The sequence below is a fragment of the Polistes fuscatus genome, unplaced genomic scaffold, assembly GCF_010416935.1.
Source record: "Polistes fuscatus isolate 324 unplaced genomic scaffold, CU_Pfus_HIC Scaffold10, whole genome shotgun sequence".
Taxonomy (NCBI): domain Eukaryota; kingdom Metazoa; phylum Arthropoda; class Insecta; order Hymenoptera; family Vespidae; genus Polistes; species Polistes fuscatus.
In genome coordinates this window covers 503,706-530,944 of record NW_025112998.1, presented here as the reverse complement: position 1 = coordinate 530,944, position 27,239 = coordinate 503,706, and the positions used below count along the sequence as shown (strand labels likewise).

General features: G+C 36.8%; 1 long non-coding RNA gene across 1 annotated transcript in view; it reads left to right on the top strand.

Annotated features, from left to right (window-relative positions):
* The window catches only part of LOC122525900, an 80,379-nt gene extending 55,644 nt beyond the window's left edge, over window positions 1-24,735 (top strand). The window contains exon 2 of the long non-coding RNA XR_006305909.1: window positions 24,403-24,735. This is a non-coding gene — a long non-coding RNA (uncharacterized LOC122525900). The remainder of the gene's footprint in view (window positions 1-24,402) is intronic.
* The last annotated feature ends 2,504 nt before the right edge of the window (window positions 24,736-27,239 follow it).

Here is a 27,239-nt window from a genome sequence, read left to right as displayed (position 1 = left end):
AACACGAGTTATATCGATTCGTATTATACGATAATTAATGCGATATGTTGTTAGGATATTATTTTTTTCAAAAGATGACTCTCTTTTCTTTTCTTTTTTTTTGTCAATCAATACAACTGCAATAAACGATCGAATTAAAATATTGGTAAATACGATACGTCGATAAATTATATATATGAAAGATTGAATAATGTTTATATGCGCGAGTATAGTAAATGATGTAATCGCGTTTAATGTAATCACAATAAATCTTATTCAGTGTGTGTGTGTTATTTCTTTAATTAATTGTTTCGTACGATCAGATCGAAAAGGAATGTAAAACAACATAATATATTCGTGAAAGAAGTTTCTTGTACAGGTGTTCGTTCGGCACTTTCGAGCAAGATGCAAAAGAGAAATTCCACGTGTTGGCAAGAGAAAGAGAGAAATAGAAAGAATGAGAGAAGGAAGGAAGGAAGGAAGGAAGGAAGGACTCGGGAAGGTTCTATCTGAACACACACGCATACTAAAAGTACAAGGGGAGAAAGCGGGAAGGGGGGGATTCGATTCTTGTCGTTCGAATTCCACCATACTTCGAGCATACCGTATAACAAGGAAGAGTTAAAATGAATCAAATTCTTTATCGATTCGTTCGATGATTCATAATCAATAATATTAACGATGTATAATTTTTGTTAGATCAATTTAATTCTTTATCAATCATTCCTTCGTATAATTTTGAAACATAAATTTCTTCTCAAATATATTCCCGAATAGGAAGATATCGAATTGATTGTATTACCCAATAGGACGAGTTCGTCTCCTCCTTCTATTCTACGCACATTTATATTTCTCATATTTGTATCTATACACTACCGACCAAAAGTTTCACCAAAAATCAACTAAAACTTCATTCATTTCTTATCAAATAAATCATTTATATCTAATAGTAAAAAAAATAAACGATCTGATAACGAACTGTCATTATCTCGCAATCAATTAATAAAACATCGAATACTTGTAAATAAAAAACAAAATCTCCAACAGTACAAATTACTTTACATAACGATCTGAAAAATCTAACGAATAATCTTGTAACAATAAAATCATACGAGACACGTATAAGAATAAAATAATAAATGATAAAGAAAGCTCTTCAAGTTTTTACATTACAATCGTATAATTCAAATGCATTGGGTAAAAGTAGCAAAACTTTCGACAGATATTGTACACATCCCTACACTCTCTACGTTCATAAGGGTGTAACGAAACAAACACACATGGCCGGTGGCACGAAACGCGAGAAAATAATGTGAGAACGATTTCTTGCCAGGCCGCATCATTATCTCCTCCCACAACTGGCTCTCACCCCCCGCCTCCCGCCTGCCTGCCCCCTACCCCCAGTCACCCCTTTTTCTCCACCCTCTCTCGGCAACGATCGATCTGTCGAGCCGATTCCAAGCCGGGACGGGCCGGCCCGGCCCCGGACAAGCCTGCAATTACTATCTATTATCTCTTGGCGTGGGTGTAGGTATAATCTCGCGATCGTGTCGAGAGCCACTCTCTTTCTCTTTCTCTCTCTCTCTCTCTCCCTCTCACCTCGTATGTACGTTTGTTCGAAATGTGCCCGTGCCATGGAAAAGGAGAGCAAATAAAAGGGCCTTTGCTCGATAGAGCCTTGAGATCGGACACTTCGAGCGTGTCCACGTTCTCTCTCTCTCTCTTTCTCTATTTCTCTGTGTAGCTGTTAAAAAGAATTGCCTTTTTCTTCGACCCTTCGAGACTTTATACCAGTACTTACGACCGAAGACGGACATTGTTTTTCTTTAGATTTTCTCTCGGCTCTCTCTTAGAGTAGGTTATTTTTAGATCGAGTGTCGTCCGATCGAGTAATTGCTAACGTGCGCGTACCCGAGATTTTCGCGTACGCGATTTTGTTTTATTTATTTTTTTTTTTTACTTTTCATTCTTTCTCCATTTATTTATTTATTAATTCGAATAATTTAAATATGGAAATTTTCAAGGGTTCGAGTTTGTACGATTATCGTCACCGTGAATGTCATTAGGATTTTTATCGTGTAAAAATAAAACATTAAGTTATTGATCTTGAGCAGTATTATAATCATCATTATCATTATCATCATGTGATCATCGTCTTTATTATTATTATTATTATTATTATTATTATTATTATTATTATTATTATTATTATAATCGAAGAAGCAACACTCTCTTGCATGAATTGAAAATATTTTTACCACCTTTTCTTTTCCCCCACTCTATCAAACTCTACTATCTTTTCAAACTCTCAAGAACGATCTTCCTCGAGCCCCTTTCCCATCACTTCGAACAACGCATCCCATTCTCGTTCCTCAGCAGCAGCAACAGCAACAACAGCAGCAGCAGCAGCAGCAGCTAGCCAGCCATTCCACTTTTAAAGACCCTACGCAACCGGGGACATTGAGATTCCAGTTGCTCGTTTTCTATGGATTTACATTATTTACAAACTGGTTTCTCGCGATGTGAAATAAAAATCACTTCGTCCTCTTCTCCGTTCTTCCCCGTTTCTTCTTTCTTTCTTCTCCTACTTTTCTTCCTCCTCCTCCTCCCCCTCCTCCCCCTCCTCTCGACGACTACACGTTGCCTCGGCACCTTCGTTTACGACGATTCCCCGAGTCTCTTCTGTGAATGTCTTCTCTTTGTACTTATAACCACGTATATGTGAAGTTTCTTATCTGTATGTTTGTGTCACATATTCTATACTAATACCCTAACACTTATTTTTTTATTCATAAACATTTTCTGATATTCATATCATCATTTCAATTGAACGTAATACCGATGATCCGTCAGTGTTTCATTAATAGAATATCTCAATCTTGAGAACAGTTTTATAGATTTACGATATTAATCCTTTAATTAGGTATGCTTTTAAATATCGGATTGAAGATATATTCAAATGATCGGGAAGGAATATTTTTTTTTGGCTCATAAAAAAAATAAGGGACCGATAGTATAAAAATATCTTTTTTTTTTTTTATTATAGTCATCGGAGAGTCTACGAAAAAAGGAAAAGAAAGAGTGAAAAATAAAGAGCACAAAGCACGGGTATATATCGCACCCGTTCTTATAATACGTTCTTCTACTACCTTTGGTTAGGATTTGGAAGATATTCTCCTCTAATCCCTGGACAAGCCCGTCGTTTTTAATCAACGCCTTTCTGCCGATTAGGATACTTATAATGATCGGTATTTCGCAGACACCCCATATATCATGATTTTAATGATGCCGTAAAAACGTGCTCACGATCGTAGACACGAAACGGATACGCAAGAAAAGAAGGTAAAAGAGAAAGAAAGAAAGAGAGTGAGTGAGAGAGAGAGAGAGAGAGATAGAGAGAGTAAGAGAGAAAGAGAGAGAAAGAAATAGAAAGATAGCTGATGATCGCAGTACGCGTCACCCAATCAGCCGGATGCCCCTGACCGTGGCGAATTAATATAATTTATGAAAATGAGCTTTACCGTCTATGGCCACCGATTTGCCCAGCATTCATATTTATAAATGCATATATATGGGGTATACAGTAGCGTGCAAAAGTTTAAGATACTGCAGAACATTTTCGATAAATATATCACGCATGTTCATGATTATACACGTGTATTACGTTTGTTATATAATTTAGAGCATACAAATGTTATTTCTCGGTGAGGTGAACGTGTTAAATCGAACGCGGAAAGAAAGAACGAAATTATTTGATACATATATATATATATTGTACATAGGTATATAGATTTGCTAACGAAAGTAATATAAAGTGTGTATTACAAAAAGAAAGAAAAAAAAATAAATGGCTTTTATAATTTTTATATTTCCGTATTCGGAGTTTTTTCTCTCTACCTTTTGAAATAATATCTTTTTAAAAATTCGTATTATATCATTCCACATGCATATTTTATTTTATAAAGCTTTCTAATATTCTTCATTCCAACAATATGTTCAGATGGATCATTCGAAACTTTTAATTGCTATTGTATAGTGTATGTATGTATATATGTATATATATATATATATATATATATATATATACCGAACTTTAAATCCGTATATTATATATTGTAGTTTTTATTATATCGCACGGAATTACGGGGGAAAAGAGTTGAGAATTTATATAAGAAATTTCATTTTTAACCTTTATCAACGAAAATGATCTTTCCCGAGACTATACTACGACGCGTATAATTTCACTTTCATTCGTAAGTAATTATTTTTCAAATCACTGCGACGCATTATTCATGTACGAGATTTTGTTGTTGTTTAGAAATTATAGAAAGTGATGAAGCAACATCGCGCGGATAGTTATTTTACTAGTTTTTTTTTTTTTTTTCATTTATTTATTTACTTCTTACTGTTGGATATCGTTGAATAACGACGACAACCGTCGAGGATAATGATTAATTGTTCATACGAATATGAATAAATATTATTATATAATACAATCGAGGAGTGTTGATTTATTTGATAATTTGTTTCTTTTTTTTTCTCGATTCATTTAATTTAGAAAATATTTATGAATATAACGAACCGAGATATGAATTTTTTTGAAACCTCTCTATCGTATTTATCACTGCCGGTTATATCCGGCATCCGTTACTAAATATTAGCATTAAATTAATTAACGAAATTTGCGGTAACTAAATTAGAAATCATGCGTATATATGATCAGTGCAAAAGAAAAAGTTCTGGATGCTGATAAAAGTGGATTCGTTTAACAAAAACATACTGGGGGCTCGAAAAATGCGGAAATACTGTTAACGTGTACGGTGTGCATTAATGGCACGACGACTCGTTCATTAGTGGCATACTGACGACTGGTTATCCAGTTACAAAAGGGTTAATATTACAATGATTAGTATTTATTATTCTCTGTACTTACTCGTTACCATAATCGTCCATTTCTCGATCATTCTAACATTTCACGTTTCTGTTAACGTTATTTTCCCGTTGTTAAAACTTTTATCAAATATACATTACGAATAAACAAGCGAAAAACAATAGAATACTAACAAACTAAAGAAATAATCATAAACTTGTCCCAATATCAGGAAACAGAATGGCCATTTGCCGATAATTTCATTCTTATCTGCGAGTTGTATAAGTTTCAGGTTTCGAAAGATAAGAATCTAAACTAGAGCTATGATTAACGTAATCATATCTCCCCTCTTGAAGTTTTTAGTTAAACGTTAATATATACGAGGAGAAGATTTACATATTCCTTTTTGTAATTTAATCGTGTAAAAGTTAAAAAAAACGAAAATAAATTGTTAGCCGGGGATTTTGTTAAAATATCGGTAGAGTCAATAGCCAAGCATGAATTTGAAACTTTCTGAACAATGTAAACGTATACATATATCATATATATATACATATATTGTAATAATTACATCTTTATAGTGTAGTTTTATTTATGAAATTGCATAAAAATTAAAAGAATGCTAAAATGAGAACGTTATAATCGTTAATTTTATGTATTAGGTACATTATTACCTTTATACATATGCGCAACATTCATAAGGGCATATAAACAACATTTAATACAAAAATTTCTACAAAACAATGTTTTATTTCAACGGTGGATTTCGAAGAAATGTCGTTTTTCTGAATAGTTCGCGTCAATATTTTGTATACTTATAGTAAACGAATTTTAATAATTTTTATATTAAATTAAAGTACATTCTTTTTTCTACGCGTAAAATACTTTGTCGAGTTATAAATCGATCTGCAAAGGTTCATAAAATGTCAGAGAATGCAATGCTGTAAATTGTGCACTTTTGCAATATCTTTGAAAAGTTCGGGTAAATATTTTTTATACTAAGAGTGAATAGATTTTAATGACTCAGAAATTAAATTAAAGTACGCTCTTTTTTCTACGCGTAGAATACTTTGTCGAGTTATAAATTTAGCAGGTAAAGTTCATAAAATGTCGGAGAATGCAATGCTGCAAAATTGTACCAATTTTTGCCGTTTCTTTGAAAAGTTTCGGTAAATATTTTTTATACTAAGAGTGAATAGATTTTAATGACTCCGAAATCAAATTAAAGTACGCTCTTTTTTCTACGCGTAGAATACCTTATCGAGTTATAAATCGATCTGCAAAGGTTCATAAAATAGCAGAAAAAAGTTGGCGGGTCAGGCATTGTTCACATTGCCGGAGGGGGGGGGTTGGCTCCGTCAAATACACATATATATATGTATATATATATATATATATATATATATATAGTATATATACATGTATGAATGCATGTTTGAAATTAAAAGTCAGATAATATTGTTTTTAATATATTTCTTTTGGTTATTATTCTTGTTGCAAATAAGTACATCGGTTTTTAGTTGTATAATGTGGTTAGTTAGCAGCAGGAAAATTCACAGTTCAAATAGTTAACGAGCATGACTTGTTAGATTAGCTCCCATTATCTTCTTTCGAAGTAGTTCTACTTCGGAACTAGAAAAATATATGGCTTTTTAACGTGTCTCGTTGTGTTAAAGTATTCCTGTCGATTTTTATAGTTCGTTAACTATTTTCTTCCACATTTCTTTTTTATCCTTTATTTCGTTATCAGTCATACCTGGTCGTTTCGAGCATACGTACACGTGTAAATATATATATAAATGTGCATATATTAAATATTTCCCATGGAAAAAAAAAGAAAAATAGAAAGGAAAGGACAAAAAAATGATCGTAATAAAAATGATATAGTTGGATGAGTTGTAAGAAAATTTACAGACGTACTTATACAAGGTCATGAATATAAGTAGAAAGATCTAAAGAACTTAGTGACGGGATAAACTCGGCCTTCGCAGTAATTCATAGCAATTGCAGGAGGGAAGCTGTTAATGTGCGTTTGATATCTCGCGAGGAGTCGCTTCCTCGTCTTTCTTTTTCCCTGTTTTTCTCTTTTTCTCTTCCACATTCTCCTCTGACCTCATCCGTCCCTTAAATTCTCCCGCGGTCATTTACCCGGTGGAATTTTTACCGGCGACAAAAGGTACGACTTTTATACAAAAATACGTTTACAAATGACCGAGAACAAAACTTGGTCGACTTAATCGATAACTGAAAAAAAAAAACAGGAAAATCAAATCTTCAATCTTGATAGCAATTAAAATGAATCGAGATCAAAGTGTGTTTTTATCGAAAAAGATTTGAATTAAAGATTAAAATCGACAAATTCTCATTGAAATGTTGGTGAAAATTTGTTCTCACACGTGTTTTCTATTAAATTATATTATATCCTATGTCTTAACTATACCTATAAGTAACATGGGATACTACGAAAAAGTTAATGTCTTATGGTATTTCGGATTAAATGGAATTTTCATGGAACGCCGGACTCCCATCGATGGAATTTTGGCAGGAATTTAGATTCTAATTAGTGGCAACTCGATGAATAATTATATCTTGAATGGTGGAAATTTAGCGGAATGTTCTGGGGCCTAACGGCGAATCCGAAGTTTCAACCTTCAACGGCAATGGCGGCAAATCCCACGCTCGTTTCTACCTAAATATTTCCTAACGATCTACACTATTCATTAGGTATTATCTCCAATTTGGTATTTCGATCGTTTGCTTGACTCATCCTACGATTCATTAATGTTATCATTTCTATCTCTAAGTATGCTTCATTGTTAAAACGATGTCAATAATTCGTTTCATTAAATTATATAAGAATTTCTTTACCAATGAAACATTGTTTTTTTTTTCGTTCATTATTTATATATCTCCGACTACGAAATTGAAAATATAAATGTGACGGAAAATAACACACCCGTGCATTCTTTGTATGATATATTCCGAAAAAAACTGAGTATTTCAGTGATGCGCTCGCGTAAAGGGATTGGACGGTTAAACGCAAAAAATAATTAATTACAAAATCTGGGCGGTGTAGGATCCACGTTAATCTTTCGATGGTCTTTCACAGAAAAATTTGTTTATTAAAAAAGTTGTTAATTTAAATCGAAATTATTTGAATATATTCTTGGAATTACTGAAAGAATTACTTAACAAGATATATATATATTCAATGTTTCAATGATATTCGTTCGTATAAATGAAAAAACATTTTTGATTCGCGGGATAATTAATTTGAATTTCAACTTGTTTTTTAAAACATATTCACAAGAGTTTCTGGCCAGTACGAAGTTCCAGGAATGAGAAAGAATAAAAACATTAAGGATGACTCTGATAAGACTCGCGAAGAGATAGGTAAATAAAAGGTATATGGTATTATAGGCCCAGTACGAGTAAAACTCGAAACCAAATTCCATTTGTGTGTGTGCGTATGTGTGGAGAATCCGTACGAGAGAAATCCCAAGGAAATTGAACGCGACTTCGTGTTGCGATAATTAATGTTACGCGAGCGGGCAAGTTTCTTAAGTGTGGGTATACCGGTTTCGCGAACCGCCCCCTCCCAACCCCCCCGTCGAGCAATAATCAACGGCCCTGCATATCAAAGAAATCAACTGGATTTTGCCGTTACTTTAAACACTGAAAAAACAAAACAAATAGCTGTGTCACGTTATTCTAATTGAGTATAAAACTCGTGGTATAAAAAATCAATGATTTATGAGTGATTATTTTTTTGTTTACTTACAGATTTCTTCTAAAATAATGCAAATATTTTAATAGAAAAAAAATTGATATTGCTTGAACTTTACATAAACGAACGAACGAACGAACGAACACATTCCCGACATGATCTAATTTTCAAACTTTCTGCGTCAAATCGAACGCAATACTTGTTGGCAATAATTTTGATCGGAGCTCATTTATACGACAAATTTTACTGATACAATCACTCGTCGAGTTGTTTTGTAACACACGAAATTTTTGTAAATCTTTATAACCACGTTCCGACCACGTAACACGCATCTCACACATAACGGGAGAGTAATAAAACTCGTTTTAAAGGAATCTCTTTCTCTCTCTCTCTGTAACGGTTTTACATTAATAAATATATTTTTCCAATAATATGCTGTACTTTTCTCTTGTTTTAAATTAGAGGAATATCATATCTCTCATTCTTTGCTGTCTATGATTGAAAGTACTACGAAATTATAATCAAAACATTTCCTTTAAACTTTGAAATTGATCATCAAGTTGGATAGAAACGAAATGAATGGTTAACATTGAAATGAAAATATATTGCTTTGGATCATTATAAATGATAATTTTCTCTCGCACTATCTTGGAATTATTTTCGTGATTAAATCCAAATGAAAAAACTAACACGGGATAGGCGACGTTGAGCGTACTTTTGAGTTTTTTTTTTTTTTTTCCAAAAGCTTTTTACGAAATCAACGATTTTCATTCGCGCGTGATTGCAAGCATTCAATTATGGTAACACCGAGTGAACACTGCGTAATGACATTCAATAGATTCCAATTTTTTATTCTAAAACTTAAAACTTTTTATATTTAGGGGGGGAAAAGAAAAAAGAAGAAGAAGAGAAAGAAGAAGAAAAATATATTTCTAAAAAGGAAAACAAATTAAAAAAGGTAAATAGATTTATTTCGTTTTAACAAATCTTACATTCTATTTCGCATACCTCGGTAAAGAACAGTTATTATTTTAATTTGATATTCAATAGGTTAAACATCTTCGGAGCCCTCGAAGTTTTAATTATTTCTAACTCTTCATGCTTTCAATTATAAGTTACTTGAAAGTAGTCCTTCGTGAATAATAACGTTTTGAAGATCTGCACATTATCCAATTCACTTTTGAGAGAACAAACTAGAATACGTTGAATCTAGAATGTAGTTTTTACAAAATTACAATTCATTCATTTTAACCGTACCCGATTAAATTGTATTCATTAAACTAATAGAAAAAAAAAAGAAAAAAAAAAGAAAATACAACTTACGTACAGAATATTTTGATCTTAAAATAATATAAGATCGTCTCTCTCTCTCTCTCTCTCACACTAAAGAGTTGTCTTTTTAATTTCTCAACATTTTCCATTGCAAAATTTCTTTGAAATAAAAGATATAATAAAATAATAGAGAGAAAAAAGAAAGAAAGAGAGGAAAATAAAAGGAGAAAAATATATAAATATATATTTGTTCGTCAATTTACGCGTGTACCCGTCGAGTTTTCTCGTCTCTTGTGTTAGAAAAAAAGCGCATATAAAAAAAAAAAAAGAAAAGGATCGTTCTAAAGAGATTCAGAGCGCATCTTCGCGAGCGCTTAAAAGTCACCAAAATACGCGTAGCATTAACGAGCACTCTTTTTCTTTCTTTCTTTCTCATGCTTTTGAAGAATTCCACTCTCTCTCTCTCTCTCTCTCTCTTTCTCTCATGCTCTTTCTCTCGTTTTCTTTCTCTTTCTGGTTGTACCATGGAACGACGAAAGCCACGGTTATTTCAGGCCGCTTAATGAAAAGGGGACATTAATTTATAATTTACATTGGGCCAATTAAAGGCCAATTAAATAGCAAGGGGTTTAATTTGCGCCAGCGAAAGAGGCTGCTGCTGCTGTTGGTGCTTGGTACTGCTTGCTTGCTTGCTTGCTTGCTTGCTTGCTTGCCTGCTTACCCCCACCATTTTACCTTACGCTACTTGTCCGTGTGTGCAGGTTTTTTTCAACGATAAACTGCGCTACCTACCTATGTATGTATGTATGTATATGTATATCGTATCAAGTAGTGAACGCTCTCGTTGTACGACCGTTTAAAAATAATTTCGTATATATTCCTTAACCATGGAAATTCTAGGTCCCTTTTTTTATCCTGGAAAAGGTTGCTGCCGCTGCTGCGTTGGGGATAAGCGAGCAGAGCACTCATAATAATTGCTAGGGGAAGAATTGAGGAACATATATATATATGTAATAAAAAATGTACCTTAAATATATAATACACGAATTATAAGTGACTTACGATGAACAAAAGTGAGTACGATAAAACACTAGAGGGGTAATAAATGAAAAAAAAAACAACAACAAAAAATACATAATAATTCTAAATCACTTATAACATTATCAATTTTCCGTATGTTGACCGTGTAAATAATATTCATCATTAAGCTTAATAAGCGCATTATATATCTTGTAAGTTTCTAAATTTGTATTATTATTAAAAGTTATGTATGTGTACGTGATCTTAACGATAATAGAAGAGATGTACCGGTTGAGATGATCTCTTCGTTGGGATTTAACGGAAGACTCACCCACGAGAGAGAGATCCGTGGGAATGAAAATGACGGGAATGACCTATGAGGTAGTAATCTTTATATTCGTGGCCGGTTCTTAAACGGTTCTTAACTGTATATACGGAGGGAATCAGGATTCAAGGGTAAGGATAGAACGGAGGTAGAGGTGAAACGTCGCCTACGTCGTCTGAGAAGGTGGTGTTGGTGTTGGTGGTGGTGATGGTGGTGGTGGAAAAGGGGGAGAAAGGAAAAAAATCAAACACCACCCCCACCACTAAAGTTGCAGCTCGCCGCTAGCATGGAAACCTGTCCCTAATTGATAGGAAATTCCTGCGCACGGATACCTGCAGGATTTTTCAGCGTCCGTAACAGGTTGGAACTGGATACTTCGCGACGATTTGTAACCGTGCGCTTCGACCGTATGCGGTCTCTTGCGTCTTTTCTCAACCGAGAAACTCTTTGACTACTCCCCAACAACAACGTATACCATCGGTCTCCATTGGTTCATTGGTTTATACTCCAAGTGATAATAGGAGGACGTTCTTATTTTATATTATTTCTTTTTTTCATTTTTTAACCGAATTTACGAAATAAATTATCTATGATGTAAACCAGACCAATATCAATTTTGTTTTATTAATTAAATAATAAATTGATCTAAAACGCGTTTGTGTTTGGTTTTATTTTCTTCGAATTTAGACTAGAAAAATGACGAAAAAAAGTTAGAAAGAAAAATAATAAAAACAAGAAATAAAAGAATAAGTAAGCAGAAAAGAGAGGAAAAGACGCAAGATCACGTAGGTGCGTGTGCAATTAACGACAACGAGGTGAGTATAATGAAGACCGGTCGAGTACTGTCCGTGCTTCAAGAGAAAGGAAAGAAAAAGGGAAAGAGAGAGAGAAAGAGAGAGAAAGAGAGATGGAGAATGTCTCCGGATGCCGTTTGTTGGGCGCGAGAGAGACGTGAGAGACCAGTTCATTAGCGACACTCACGGCCTGCCTTCGCGACGTCTATCTTATTTATTCCCTTATTTTCTTCGTCCTTCTTCCCTCACCTTCAGCTCGTGGCTACCACCAGTTTATTTCTTTCCTTTTTCTTCCTCCCTTCAACGATCTCGCACGTTTAAATGCATTCGATCATTCTCCTTCCATTGCGATTCACGTACTCGATACGTAAAGTCAAATTTTTATTTTTATTTACATATTATACACTCTTTACTAACATGACAATATTCAATTGTTTAATTTAAAATTGATTTTAAAACGAAAACCAAAAAAAATGAGATAAAAACACGCATTAATTGTTTCCAACGTAAATCCAAAACCGGTCGTGTTTCTCTTTTCGATTTTCTTTCTTTTTTTTTTATTACAGTGAAAAATGTTGATAACGCGTGAAAATAACGATTAGATGGGTGGTGGAAGGGAAGGGGGCAGGAAGGGGACTCCTTTGAAGGGCGCGAACTTCGTTGGGAGTTGTACGATGCAACTTATCGGAAACGACCGAGTCCAAAGTTTTAACGGGTCGTTCTCCTTTGACACGGTTGAACGAGTAAACGGAAAATTATGTATAATAAATGCTAAAGATGGGTTCTCCTTCGAGTTCCACGCCAAAAGAAATTTCCATTGTTCCCGCTAGCTTATCGTAACTCAACGAACCAATTTTAATGTGTCCTCATGTTTTTGCTTTTTTCTTTGTTTTTTTGTTTTTCCATAAACAAGATTAAAAAAAGGCTTATCGGAACTATTATTCTTCCTTACAAGATTTCCGCATTATATCTATAGAAACGTTATATGATTATTATTTCTTATCGTCACATTTAATAACACAGTTATAATATTTATTTTTCTTTCAAGGATAAATATTTCAAAAAGTTCGATATCCTCCTTATCGTCTCGTTAAAAACAAAATAAACGATTCATTTCACTATAAAATAAAACTATACACGTTAATAACGCGAACCAAAAGTTCGTACGTTTTAAAATAAATATTTAACTCGAACAACAAAGTCATTTTATTGACTTCCGCAAAGTAATTGCATTTTATCTAAAACGATACCGAATAAAAAAAACCTTACGAACTTATGGCGTTCACCTTGATGACACAAACTTACAAAAATAATATAATTATTATTTTCAAATGAAAACAACAAAATATTAAAACGAAGATATCGTCGAGTTATTGTGTAGTTTTGCGACAAAAAAAGAAAATGTTGTCCTGAAATACGGTTTCGCGGTAACGTCATTAATCGCGATATATTCTCACGAAAACGCGTGTGATTTCGTGCCGGTGGAATCGATGGAGCGCGGAATCGGTCGTGGAGTACCGACCAATTAGTCGGTCGATGATTGGCGCGTGTAAACCGAAACGATGACGTCGCTGGCGAACCAACAACCAACGGCTTCGTCGTTCGTAAACCGGCCGCTACTCTCTCTCTCTCTCTCTCTCTCTCTCTCTCTCATTTTATCGCTGCTACCTGCCTACATACAAACCTAGAGAGAGAGAGAAAGAGTGAGGTATACACACAAGCTCACGTAGAAATATCCGTGTGGACGGTTACAGGCCGGACTAATGGAATTGATTAAAATGTGTTCGATCAACCGAACCGCGGGCCAGGTCTCTCTCTCTCTCTCTCTCTCTTTCTCTCTCCTTCTCTCTCCGTCTGTGCGCGTGTGTGTGTATTTCTCTCTCCTTTCTCTCCCTCCAGTCACTTACTCTCTTACTCACTCACGCATAAACGAGCGCAACCCTTTCCCTTTCCCGTTCGTAAACCGAGGCTCTGACCCTAGCTAGGACCTGGCGAACGCAATCGAATATTTGCGTTTAGGTAGGCACGTCGACGCGGAAAATGCTATCTTTGTCAATTAATTCAACCTGTTGTCGCCCGTCGCTCGTCGCTCGGACGACTATTTCGTTCGGTTCCCGGTATACGATCGGGAAAATTGGCGGTTTTGCGGCCGTTGTCTATGGACGAGGTAGGGACTCTTCGCTTGCCTGCCCATCTATCTCTATCTCTATCTCTATCTCTTTTCCTAGCTCTCTCTCTAGCTGTCTCTGTCTCTCTTTCTCGGTCAATCGGATCAACACGCTTGTACAATATTTCTCTCCTATACTTCGTTCGAACGTGTTCGACATTTTTTTGTTATTACTACTACCATTACTACTACTACACGGATTTATATTATCTTAACTCTTATTTCTAATCGGGCCCAAGATATATTTTCTTATCTTACAATATTTTAAGTCTTGTCCTATATATATCTTTATGAAATAGATATTTGATGGTAATCGTCAAAAAATTACGTTAAATATTACATATATTCATATCGAGTAGAAAGATGATATGTTTCATTAATTTGATCGAATTTTTTTTTCAAAAGAATCGAATATTCCTTCTTTCCTTCGTATTAGAAAAAAAAAAAAAGAAAAAAAAAACAAATCTCGGAAAACTAGATAGAATTTTCATATAGAGAGCTGCTGGTTGTACCTGCGCATACGCCTTCCAGGAGGAAGGATGACGTCGAGTGAAATCTCGACATCATTATTCTCGCCACCGAATGATTCCATGCATGTCCCAGCGACTCTCAGATAGCAAATATAACGATTATCAGAATTTCCCATGTGTCATCGTTGTAATCATGTACCTACCTACCTACCTACCTACCTAACGCATACGTTCGTGTACGACGAACTTCTCACGAGACGAATTGAACGAACCGAAAGGGGAGAGAGTACGAGAGAGAGAGAAACGAACAAAGTGTGAGAGAGAGAGAGAGAGAGATTGAGATCGAATACTCTATCCTGATCACGCGGAATACCTCACCGTTGGCTCGTTTGCTCAGAAAATTAACATATAAATTAGGCTCGAGCTGCAATCTCCATCCCCACGGCGTTACCCTCCTCCCTCCATCAGCACCTCCTCCTCCGCCACCCAGCTTCTCTGTCTCACTCTCTCAATTTTCCATTTATACGCTCGTATGCGTAGGCCATGTTCGATTTCGTCCTACGAAATGTTTTTCAATTGTCCGGAATAATCATCGAGTTCTCCTCCCGAGGAGTGTGAGCCAGCTTCCCTCTCCCTCCCCCCCACCCAAAACCGGAAATCGTTACGGCTTTGACCCTTTCGAGGGTCAAGTCAGTCACGCCGCTTGGTTTCTCGTGCTTTCGAAAGGATATGCTGTTTTTAAGACGGCTCTGCGAAAGGACGGTGTAATGCTTCGGGATTGCTTTTAGAGAGGATTAAATTTTATATGTTATCGTGACAGGTAGAAAAGAAGAGGATTACAAGCGTTAAAGAAATAAAAAAAAGAAGGAAGGAAAGAAAGATAGAAAGAAAGAAAAAGAAAAATATATAAGTTGGAATAAGTGTACCTTTCGTGAATTTGTTTAGCAAGCTTTGTTTCCCGGCAAATGTGATCATTGCGGTTAAAGTCAATGGATAGAGGATTTTCAAAGAAAAATTAAAGTAGTGGTAGTAATAGTAGTAGTAGTAGTAGAAGTTAAATAATTGCACCGGATGATGTTATCGTGGCCCCACGGTCATTGTTATTTTTATCAGATAAATGACTTCAATTTTCTACCCAACAATAAATCTGCCTTATCTTAACAAACACGTTTAAAGAGTCATAGAGACATTAACAATACTACATCGGGGAGATCAAGGTAATACCTAAAGAAACTTAAACACAAGTGCGCGTTCCTAATTCCTAGGATTTTTTTGTTGCACTCATCAGTCGGAAGGAATCGGAGATGAAACGTTTGTATGCGCTCTAGGATTTGTCAAAGAGGAAAAGAATAAAAAAACGGGAGGAAAAGAAGAAGAAGAAGAAGAAGAAGAAGAAGAAAGCAAAAAAAAAATGAAAAAGGGGGGAACTCGAGGCGCATAACCAACCGAACGAGAAAAGGGCGTGCGTCGAAGAAGTATATCGGTAGGGTAGGTGCCGCTGGTACCGGCACCTAATCAAGCAATAACTATTTGTCAGTTCCCCGGGCAACCTAAATCCAAGCTAATTCGACATCCGTGTCGGACACAGATTCGCTATCGGGTATCTCTTTCTATCTGGACGACAGCATATTCGCATTAGCCTGGCCCGCAACCCACGCTCGATCGACTCCCTCGACCACCGTCAGCAATCTCCCTCTCTCTCCCTCTCTCCCGCCATCTTTCTCTCTCTTTCTCCCCCAGCCCCCTCGCCATACTCCCTACCACCCCCGGACCACCTCGCTCGCTCTCTCGCTCGCTCCCTCGCTCAGCCATCCCTCCGACGATCCTTCCACTGCGATCCTTCTCCCTTTTCTCTCGTCAACCGGAGGAGAGCACCTTCTCTTTCTCTTCCAAGTCCCGTCGACTTAGTATGCTATATACCCACGCGCAGCATCACACCATAGGAGCAGATCTCAACACGATTAGGGCGGTCCTCAATTCGACGTTTCGTCGATTCGGTCCTTTCTTTACTCGAACGATCTGCTTTTATACGAAATCTCACCGAATCATCCCGTTTTTCTTACCCCGTACGAAACTCCGACGACGACGACGACGACGACGTAACTGTGATGACCAACCCTTTTACATGTACGTTGAGGTTTACCTGTGATACATGTGTGCATCGATGTGTACGTGAAAATTCTCTCTCTCTTTCTCTCTCTCTCTTGAAGATCGTACGAGAACGATGTCTCCGAAAGAACAGATTTTATCATTCCCCTTCTTCTCCTCTTCTTCGAGAAGAAAATCGCTTTCCGATTCGCCACTTTTTCTGTTCGCGAATTTGTCAGTTAACTTACGGATAAACTCTTCATTCCCTTCTTCTTCTTCTTTTTCTTTTTCTTCTTCTTCTTCTTTCTCTTTATTGCCTCGGATCAACCATGGGGAAAATGTTCGCCGAGAAATGACGATTAGGGACCCCTAAAGGCGTTCCTTTTATTTTCTGCTTCAAGAAAATTGTTTCGTGTAATGGATTATATATCATTCATGGGGGGAGGATGGGGGAAGGACACGCAGTCAATTTCTTTCTATTTATTTTTACGATGTCGTTGCCGACGACGATTAGTTAGATTTTTTGATAATTCGCAAGAAAAACTCTTTAAGAAATAATATTTCGATTGGAAAAAATAAAATAATATATACGTGGAGTCCTCTGAAAGATAAAATTTGATATAGTCGAACGCTACAACTAATACCATCATGTTTGAAATCCATCAAGGCTTTCAATCCTTTATCTTAACGCGGTCTGTCAAGACCTTATCTAAAGTGATTCTCACTTTCAAAGGCAGGAAAAAGAGAAGAAAAGAGAATGCACGATAACACAAAGTATAGGGGAATTTAAGAAGCAAGAAAATACATAGTGGATGATTCCGATGGGAGATAAATGAAATTAAAAAAACAAACCAAAAAAGAAAAAAGAAGAAGAAATGAAACACAACCGAAAAGTAAAAGGATTATAAATATTATCGAAGATTACCGCTCAATTAATACGAAATATATCCTATAATGTATCTGTAGTGTCACGCGAGAGCGTGAAGAAAAATTCTAAAAGGATTTCTTCACCTGGAAAGGAAAAAACGAGCTTTTATACGAAATTTTGTTACACAACGATGAGAATGAAGAGGACCCAATTGTACAACGATGTGAAATGAAAAAGAAAAAAAAAAAGAAAGAAGATAACAAATTCAAGATAACAAGCTACCCTTCTCATTTTCGAATCTACTTCATGTACTTCGGATAAGTAGTTGGTTTGCTTTAAACGAGAAATATTTGTCTTCTTGAACAATTTGACGCTAACAACAGAAATGAATAGTTACCATGGAAGATAAAAACAAAAGAAGACTTGAATACAGTCCGCGTGAAGATGGTCAAACTTTTCGAAGTAATACCATAACTCACGTATATAAATAGACAATGAATGCGAGGAACGTTAGTGGATGTCCTGGGTGGGTTCAATTAAGGCCCCATTACACTTTTACACAGGCAATTTTAAAGCTCGCAGCTGGTCGCGAAGTCGGGTATTATTTATCGGTTGACTTACGCCGAGCTCATTTACAGGATAAAAAGAAGGTCAGGAATAAGAGAGAAGGGACAGAAGATGGCGCTGGTGATTACCAGTAACGTCGGCACACGGGATTGGCCGATCTACGGTAAATCTACGTCTCGATTGGTCAACACGTGACCGTGGTAGGATTCCTTTCCTTTGAAACGGTCAGGCGCCGACGGCACGACGAGAGATGATAGAATATCTTATTAGTCGGACAATGGGCAATCAGAGACGCCATACAGCCTCTCTGTTAGCGGTCCAGTCTCTTTCTCTCTTACTCTCTCTCTTTTCCTCTCTTTCTTTCCCTCTCATTCTCTCATTTTTTTCTTCTTCTCTTCTTCTTCTTAGTCCATACATCTGTCCGTCCTACGTACGTTTAGTGTGTTCGTGGCTATCCAAGGTTACCTTTCGAGTCAACTTCTTTAACTCTCTTCTCTTTCTTTACTTTCTTCTCTCGTCTTTTTAATAATCGACGAAAACAAAAACGTAACATTATTGCAATCTTGTTTTCATTTATTTTATGTACATCATCGAATGGGATTATTCATAAAACTCTGTTGATAACAAAATACTTCTTCTAATGCGATACTTAGCTGTTTGCAATATCAAGATAACGTCGTTAATAAATAGGCATGTCATTATTTATACTTATTGCATATAAAAGTATCGTAAATGTAAGGGGAAAAAAAAGAAATAAGTCGAAAGAAAAAAGACGAATCGTTATTCACCTTTAACTTCGTTCCCTTACCACCACTACCATTCGACATTATCAAGAACTACTTACGAATCGAAGCTAGCTTTGATACTGGACACCGATAAGCATTCCCTCCTAGGATACCTATCCGGTAAAGGATCTTGACGATCATAGGAAGGGATAATACGACGTAAAAAAGCAAAGAGTGGAATCCTTGTGAATCAGAAGGAAAGCCAAAAATCCCTTTTGGGTGTTTGAAGATCCAGCCTGCGATATAAAAGCAGCAGTCAGACGAAAAGTCGTGAAAGACAGTATATCTCTTCTACTGTGGTCTGGATTTACCAAGTTACGATCCTCCCACTCTATCTATTTTATTTCTCTGTCTATCTATGTGTGTTTTTTTCCCTCCCACCCCCTTCTTTACTAAGCAGATAGTTTTTTGATTACTAATCGACATACAATCGGAGATAATAACGATGATTCGATTGGCTGGAAGACGAAATCGAGCGATTTACTCGCACGATGAGGAATCTCCTGGAGTTCAGAGGGCAGCGCCCTTGCTGCGCGTTAACTCACCCCCGCTGGGCGCGCAGCAACATGCGATGCTGGCTAGGGTTGATGAATGGATCCCACGTAACGCTTGCGTGCGTGCCTGCGTGCGTCCGGGTTCATTCAAAGAGCGCGTCGAAAATCGGACGGATTTTCGCGCATTGGTTGCTCGTTGAAAGGACCTACCATGTGTGATTAAAATTTTATCATAAATGGTAACCACGATGATACAATCGAAGAGGGAAATTGAGCCGACAACGATAAACTTACATTACGAAAATATACTCGAATTTATTCGATGGATGATATGTTATAATTAAAGTTTCTATTTACTTTTCATTTATTATTATTTTGTAATTGTTCTGTTTTTCTTTTTTTTTTCTTTTAAAGAGTCTTTTAAGGGTACCCGGAATTACAGGATTTGTTGGGGTATTCCGTCGATAAAAATAATTACAATTAATTGAACTAAACAATCGCTATTCAAATATCTAAATACAAAACCAGACCGGATCCCGAATCGGAAATCGGGTCTCGAGTTGCAATGTCGGGTCCTAAATTATTGGACACCCGAATATGTTTATATGTCGACTAACTTCCGGGAACTCAATTTGACCCATCCCGATCGTGACCCGACTCGACCCATAGTTAGGGTAACTCGTAATTTCGGGTTCCGGCACAGCTTTATTATATTTTTGTATTCTTACATATTAAAAATATATTCAGCTAATCATCGTTGTCTCTACGGAGGAAAATTCATAGACTTTTAGGGAAGTTTCGTACACTTTGTAAAAATGTTTCGATTTGGATAGGAACGTTTGAAATACCGTTAACGCATTATTGTCCGGTTTAAGTCGCGTATAATATTACGCCTTTTATATACCTTGAAATGCAATAAATACGTCACACGGTACGTTGAGTTTCATAAATGTTTCATTGCTTCTATATAAATGCGTTTGCCTTGCCTGTGGTGTGCTACGCTCTCGCGCATAAATGTTTTATTCGCACAATTACAGATAATGGACTCGCACGCAAAGCTTAACATTACATCATGATAAAAATAGTTTCTTCTTGAAAGTGGTCCGAAGGATCGCTCGAACTAAAAGTTACGATCCCTTGTGAGAGATATTGAGCTACGAGTGATGAGGGTTTCCGAGGGAAAAACGTATTTCGGGTATTTGCTTTTTTTCTTGTTTTTTTTTTTTATCTATACCACATTTCAGCAATTTTAATCGTACCCAATAGTGTATAGTACTACTGTATATTTTACTCTTGGTAATAATTTGAGAAATAAAAAGAAATCACGTGTCGTGAAATAAAAAGGAAAAAATAAAATAAAATATGAAATATAAAAAAAGAAAAGAAGCAACCCAGTAGCCAATATCTTTTGGCAGGATATTGAAAGGATTTTGATGAATTAGTCTTTGGAACGGTTCGTCAGTTGACAGATTGCGTTTTGATGAGCAAACGAGAAACTAGCAAGCTGAAAAAAAGAACAAGAATGAATGAAAGAAAGGAAGAAAGAAAATGCAAAAAGCAAAAGAGGTGAAGGAAGTTAGTTGGCTCGCTGGCTGACAGAGACGAACAGAAATATCTGAATAAAAGCAATGAGGGAATCATTGTATTTGAAACCCGAAGTGGACGACCCCCCAATGTGGTTTCTCCCATTGAAAAATAAAAATATCAAGCTGCGAATTCACCGATGGAAGCCCAACTTGATTTATTAATTCGATTAAACCTTATAAGCGGTGAACCGGTGGTTAATCTTACTTGAGTGCGAAGCAACCATTTTTACATAGTGCCTACTCTCACGCAAGCCTTCTTCGCGAATTACTCGATTGTTCTTCCTATGGACGATTCTCATGAGAGTTTAAGAGTCCGACTTTATATTATTATACTCTACCTTTTTATCTTGTTTTCGCAACTCGTTGATTTATTTAACGATCATCTCGGTACAAATACGTTTCAAATAACCTTTCGAACCAATATTTTATGATTTCTCATTAAAAATCTCCGTTTTAAACGCATTAGAAAAACATAAATTACAAATTCAAGAAATATCAATTCTAATATAATACTAATCAATTGAGATGATAATTCGTATTCCATTCTTATACTATCTAACGCCTACATAACCATAATTAAATATCCCACTAAATAAGGATCTCTAATAAACCAAAAAATAATATTATCTACCGATTAAACACTACATACGTGAATTTTCTTTAAATGCGGAATAATCTTAGAGAATAATCAACGATTCTACGAAGTAAATAGCCCAATATGGTTTGGGATTTATCAACAGGCACAAATTCCGCGAAACGATTGCCATATAAGCGACCCCGGAGCCCTTTTACGACGACCAGTCCCATAATCTACATATTACTAATATAATCGCGTAACAGTTGTGAGCGGTACCTTTAAGATCCATGCCATATAACCCGTAAGATTTTCAATTTCCTCTTTATCCTTACGACCACCCCGTTACTTCCCTTCACCCCCTCATTCAACCCCTCACCATTTTCTCTCTTTTTCTTTCTCTCTCCTCGAGAGAGTAGCTATATAGAGTACCACCCGACTGTTCACCCCTCTCCGGCCATCTCGTCCGCTCCATTCATTAACGTAACACGATTTATCAATTAGCGTAAAAGGCAGCGATAGATAGTCGTTCTGATATGTTGCCCCGACGTGTCCTCTCTCTCTCTCTCACTCTCTCTTTCTCTTTCTCTTTCTCCCTCTCCCGATCAGGGCTTTCACGGGAGGTATATCCAACCACGCATGCTATATATGTATATACATACATATACGCGTATACTTGTATACGTATATAGACGTAAACTTACGTGTATAGGAACAACCACCCACGCATACGTCCATCCTTTCTCTCTCTCTCCCTCTCTACACCTCTCACAGTTTCCGTCTCTCTTACTCTACGTTGGACTACCACCAAAATCGTGATCAAGGGAGAAGAGAAGGAGGGGCGAAGTATTCCTACGTAGAGAGAAGGGTTGCACACGCTTTCGGTAATGGAAAAGTGGGATTTCGGATTTAAAGTGCATATCCGAATCGAGTTACTCCGACGTTTCCTTCGATATGTTTTCTCTCTTCTTCTTCTTCTCCTCTCTCTCTCTCTCTCTATCTCACGTACACGTTTTTGAGCTCTTTGAAAACTAATCGATGTTAGATCGCGAAGTTCTATAACGAGATGGACTAAAATGCGACTTTTAGAGATTAACCGGAGGATTAGCCGAGGCTATACGGTCTAATCAAGATTAAAACAAATAACTTTTACCCCCTTTCCATACGAATCGTTAGAACTACTATACGTATATGTGTATATACATATATAATATATATATATATATGTTGTGCGATCGCAATAAACGGCGGGAAGTCACGATAGGGAAAACAAAAAGCCCCCCAAGACTTTTCCAAAAAGTTAATTGGATCGATTCAACATTTCATGTCCTTCAATTTTAAAATGATCACAATGACATGAAACGTTGGTAAGCTGGTAGAGAGAACAAGTCTTACAGGCGTCTGAAATAAGTGAGATCGAGGAGGGTTAAAGAGAGATGGAAAGATAGGAGGTGGAAGAGGAATAAAAAAAAAGAAGAAGAAGAAGGGAGGAGGGGGAGGAGGAGGAGGAGGAGAAGAAGGCAAAGAGACACAAAGTCAGGACGGGAATTAATTTCTTCTTCAATAACAGTTTTGCGCTTGGCTGCACACGGATGCCACTTTGCAACCGCGAGTCCAACTATGGAGACTGCATTCCTGGCAGGTGCAGTCGTCGAGCGGAAGTGGCCAAGTGCGCTCGCGCGCACGTTCAACACCAAGAAAGAGAACGAGAGAGAGAGAGAGAGAGAGAAAGAGAGAGAAAGAGAAGAAAGATGAGAAGGTGATGCGGCTTGGATCGTTGGAAAAATGTTCTCAACTACTCTTCTCTTTCACTCATTCCTCGTTCCCTCTCTCTCTCTCTCTCTCGTTCTCTTCATCTACTCTTGGAGATTGATCTGATTCAGCGAAGCGTTCAACGACGTTGCACCGGACCGATCGACTTACCGATCGCTTACGATGGGTGGTGTTTTGTGTATCAGCGTACGGGTTATTTCGATGGCAAATAATTTTGCGTCAATCTCTGTTCCTGTGGCCTTCGTATATAATCCTTTTCTTGTTTTTTTTTCTTTTTTTCTCTTTTTTTTTCCTCTCGTTTTGTTTTTCCTTTAGTTTAGTAGTTTTGCTTTTACATTTCTTTCTTTTTTTTTTTTTCTTCTTTTTACTTTTCCTTCCACTTCGACTAGGCATCATTTTATCTCCACACAGGAAAGAGAGAGAGAAAAAAGAAAAAATATAAGAAGAAGAAAAATGAACGGATAACGGATAACATTCTTCTTTTACGTCACGCTCGACCACTCGCCGGACGTAATACTTTAAAATAGATATTGAATATTTTCTTTTTTGCTTTTGTTGCAATCATTTGTCTTGTAAAATAAGCTTAAGCATAATATTATAATTTTTTTTGTTTGCGGAAATTAGATTTTCCTTTTTCTTTTTTTCTTTTTTTTTGACTACCAACAACGGGGTTTGAAGGGTAGATTGAAAAGATTTATTCTGCACGCGATTAACATCTGGCAATAAAATAAACAGTAGTTCGTACGAGAGTATCCAAAAAAGAGAGGGAAGAAGGGAAAGGGGGAAAGAGAGAGAGAGAGAGAGAGAATGTGAGAGAGAAAGAGAAAATTAAAAGTACCAAACAAGACACATAAAAAGCAACGATTTCGCACTCGCTTGCCATCACCAATTTTCGCCCCGTAGTCGTTGAAAATCGATTGGTGAGTCCCTCCCTTCCTCCATTCCTCCCTCCCTTCTTTCCTTCCTTCCTTCCTTCCTACCTCCTCTCGCTTCATCGTTCGTTTCGATTAATCGAAATCATGTAGCACCACTTGCATTTCCAGTGTATATCCGCACGAGCACGATGCACGTTCTGAAGGAATGCGAATAGCAGAGGCGTGCCGACGATTTGCAAGAAGGATCGAGACTTTCAGTGTATTGAAGTGAGACGGGGAAGAGAAAGAGTAGCGAGAGATGAGAGAAAAAGAGAAGAAACGAGACGAAGGGGAAAGATTCCGTTCTCGGGCCGGTTCCTACAGCGTCTGGTAATGAAGGTGTTATTAAATAGATTGAGATTAATTGCGTGATTAGTGCTTTATGTGTAATTGGATAGCGTACCAAGGGTAAAGATGAGAAAGAAAGAAAGACAGAAAAAGAAGAATAAGAGGAAGAAAGAAGAAAGGAATAAAAAGGAGAATAAAAAAAAATAAAAGAAAAGAAAAGAAGACACGAGGGGAGGGGAAAATTAAATTGCTCTTCGTATATGTGTTTGTATCCCTGGATCCGCTTTCTCTCTCTCTCTCTCACTCTCTCTCTTATTCTTTTTCCTTTGTATTCTTTACATTGGAGTATTGCCAGGAACAATTTTGTCGACTTACACTCTAATGATTATCAGACGTCTACCGAGAGTCTCTCTTAAATTTCGTATAAAAAGAAAAAAAAAGAAAAAAGATTCATTTGTTTTGTAAACTATTATAAATCTTCGATGTTATAGAGGGGGGTAGTATGTGTTTAATGAAAAAACAAAAAATGTTAATTAAGAGTTAAAATAAAATAAAATAAAATAAAATAAAATAAAATAAATATGTAAATGTTTCGTATAGAATAAAAGCGTAGGACAAAATCGCACATGGCTTGTGTGCATTTCGTTTGAAAAGAGAATAAAATAATGTTGGATAAAAGGTGGAAGGACAGGTGCAGAAACGAAAGAGTAAAAGTTGAAGGATACGAGGTCAGAATTAAATGGAAACCTGGTGCAGAAAATGTGTGATGGTGGTGGTGGTGGTGGTGGTGCTGGTGGTGGGGTGGTAGTAGTTTATCGAATTAAGGCAATTAGCGGCTACGATCGTTCTCCCGCGGTGCCACTTAACTGCCTATCTTCCTGAACACTCGAAAGCTTTTTCGCTTTCCAACGCGAGAGATAAGTTTATCGCTTCGAGGCACTGTTAGTTTCGTTCCGTGCGCGAGCGCACGCGCGCGCCAATTCTTTCGGTACTTTTTCAAGCGCGACAAATATGACGCGAAAAATAACACGATGCGAGAAAAGAATATCAAGATTGATAAGCAATCTTTAATACTATACCTGCCGAATAACGTTTTTCGTGTAATAGTATATATATAATAATTAATGATTTTTCATTTTGATCATTTCACATTGACGATAGATTATATATCAAAAGTTCTTATTTATATATAAATGACGTTTAACTGTTTCAAATATGCACATTATTTATTTCGTATTGAACGTACGATGTATTTAAGAAGAAAAAAAAAAAGGAAATAATAATTTACGCGAATGTTTGTTACGCGCACCAATTACTGAAAAGAACTAATTAACATTGTAAAAGAATAATAACAATGGTTTATATACTAAAAACAATAACATCGAAAACAATCGGTTCGATAAATATCCCATGTCAATTCCCTGCCCTTTCCCCGCTGCCCCCCTTTTAAACCCGGGGGGGGGGGTTATCGGTACTAACGGTCGATGCTTCTAGAGTTACAAATTTTCTCGCGGCACCATCGTAAACGGCCTATAAAAATTCGGTACGGCCATTTGAACTTGTCGCAAAAAGAGAAACAAAACGAAACAAAACAAAACCAAAAAAAAACTGTTTCAAACCCGCGGCTACCGTCGGGTTCAATTTTGTTATTCGCCCTTTTCCGTGAGATGGACTCATAATGGTGATTACGCTTTCGCTGTGACGCAAACTGGCTAGTTTGGTTATACTACCTACACCAATCTGTTTTACGCTTGTTCGTGCATATCGCATACAACCATTATAGATTGCAGATTAACAAAGTAAAGATAAAAACAACCCTGCTCAATCATATTTTATTAAATAAAATCTTTTCAAATAGCATTTGATTGTTATATTCGTATTAACGTATGAAACTTTTAATTAATCGTTAATGCAATTAACGAGTTCTTTAGCGAATAATATTAATACTAATAATAATAATAATAATAAATAGACATAAGATAAGAGGGTCGTAAATAAAGATGCGAATTGAATGAAGTATATATCAGTCGACGAAGCAGAAACGAAGTTGGTTAAATCGAAAATCCGTCGAAAGCCGAAAGTCCACAAGCCGACTCTATGACAAAGGGAAAGGGAAAAGGACTTTTCCCAATTTTCGCATTTCGCGCACGTTTAGGCCCGACCTGTTTCACTATCGTTTCTCCTCGCCTAACACGCGCTTTTCGTCGTCGTTGTCCTCCTCCTCGTCGTCGTCGTCGTCGTCGTCGTCGTCGGCACCGTTTCTCGAACGCGATGCCTGAAAACTCTCTTTTAATTTTCCAGAAAATTCGAATAAAGTTGCCTGTCCAAGCGTAGAACGAAGCAAGCCAAGGCATTATGCAGGATTCGTCCATGCACGTCCGGTCCGTGGTAACATTTTAAACTCGCATTTGGCTGGCTTGAGCCCTAACTTTATCCCAGGGATTTCGAAGCCGCGCGATGCGACAACGTGTACCATCAAAACGACGTTTCGATAGCTACGTCCATTCTCTTCTTCCTCCTTTTCCCTTCCAATCCCCCCTCTTCCTCCTCCGCCTGCCCACTCCCCCTCCCCTCCCCCACCCCGTTTTACCCTCCGTATCTCTTTTTCTCCTCTTTCGACTTCACGACAAAAAGAAAAGTTTACTATACTTCCGTTCTTTCTCTTTCCGTTATCCCTA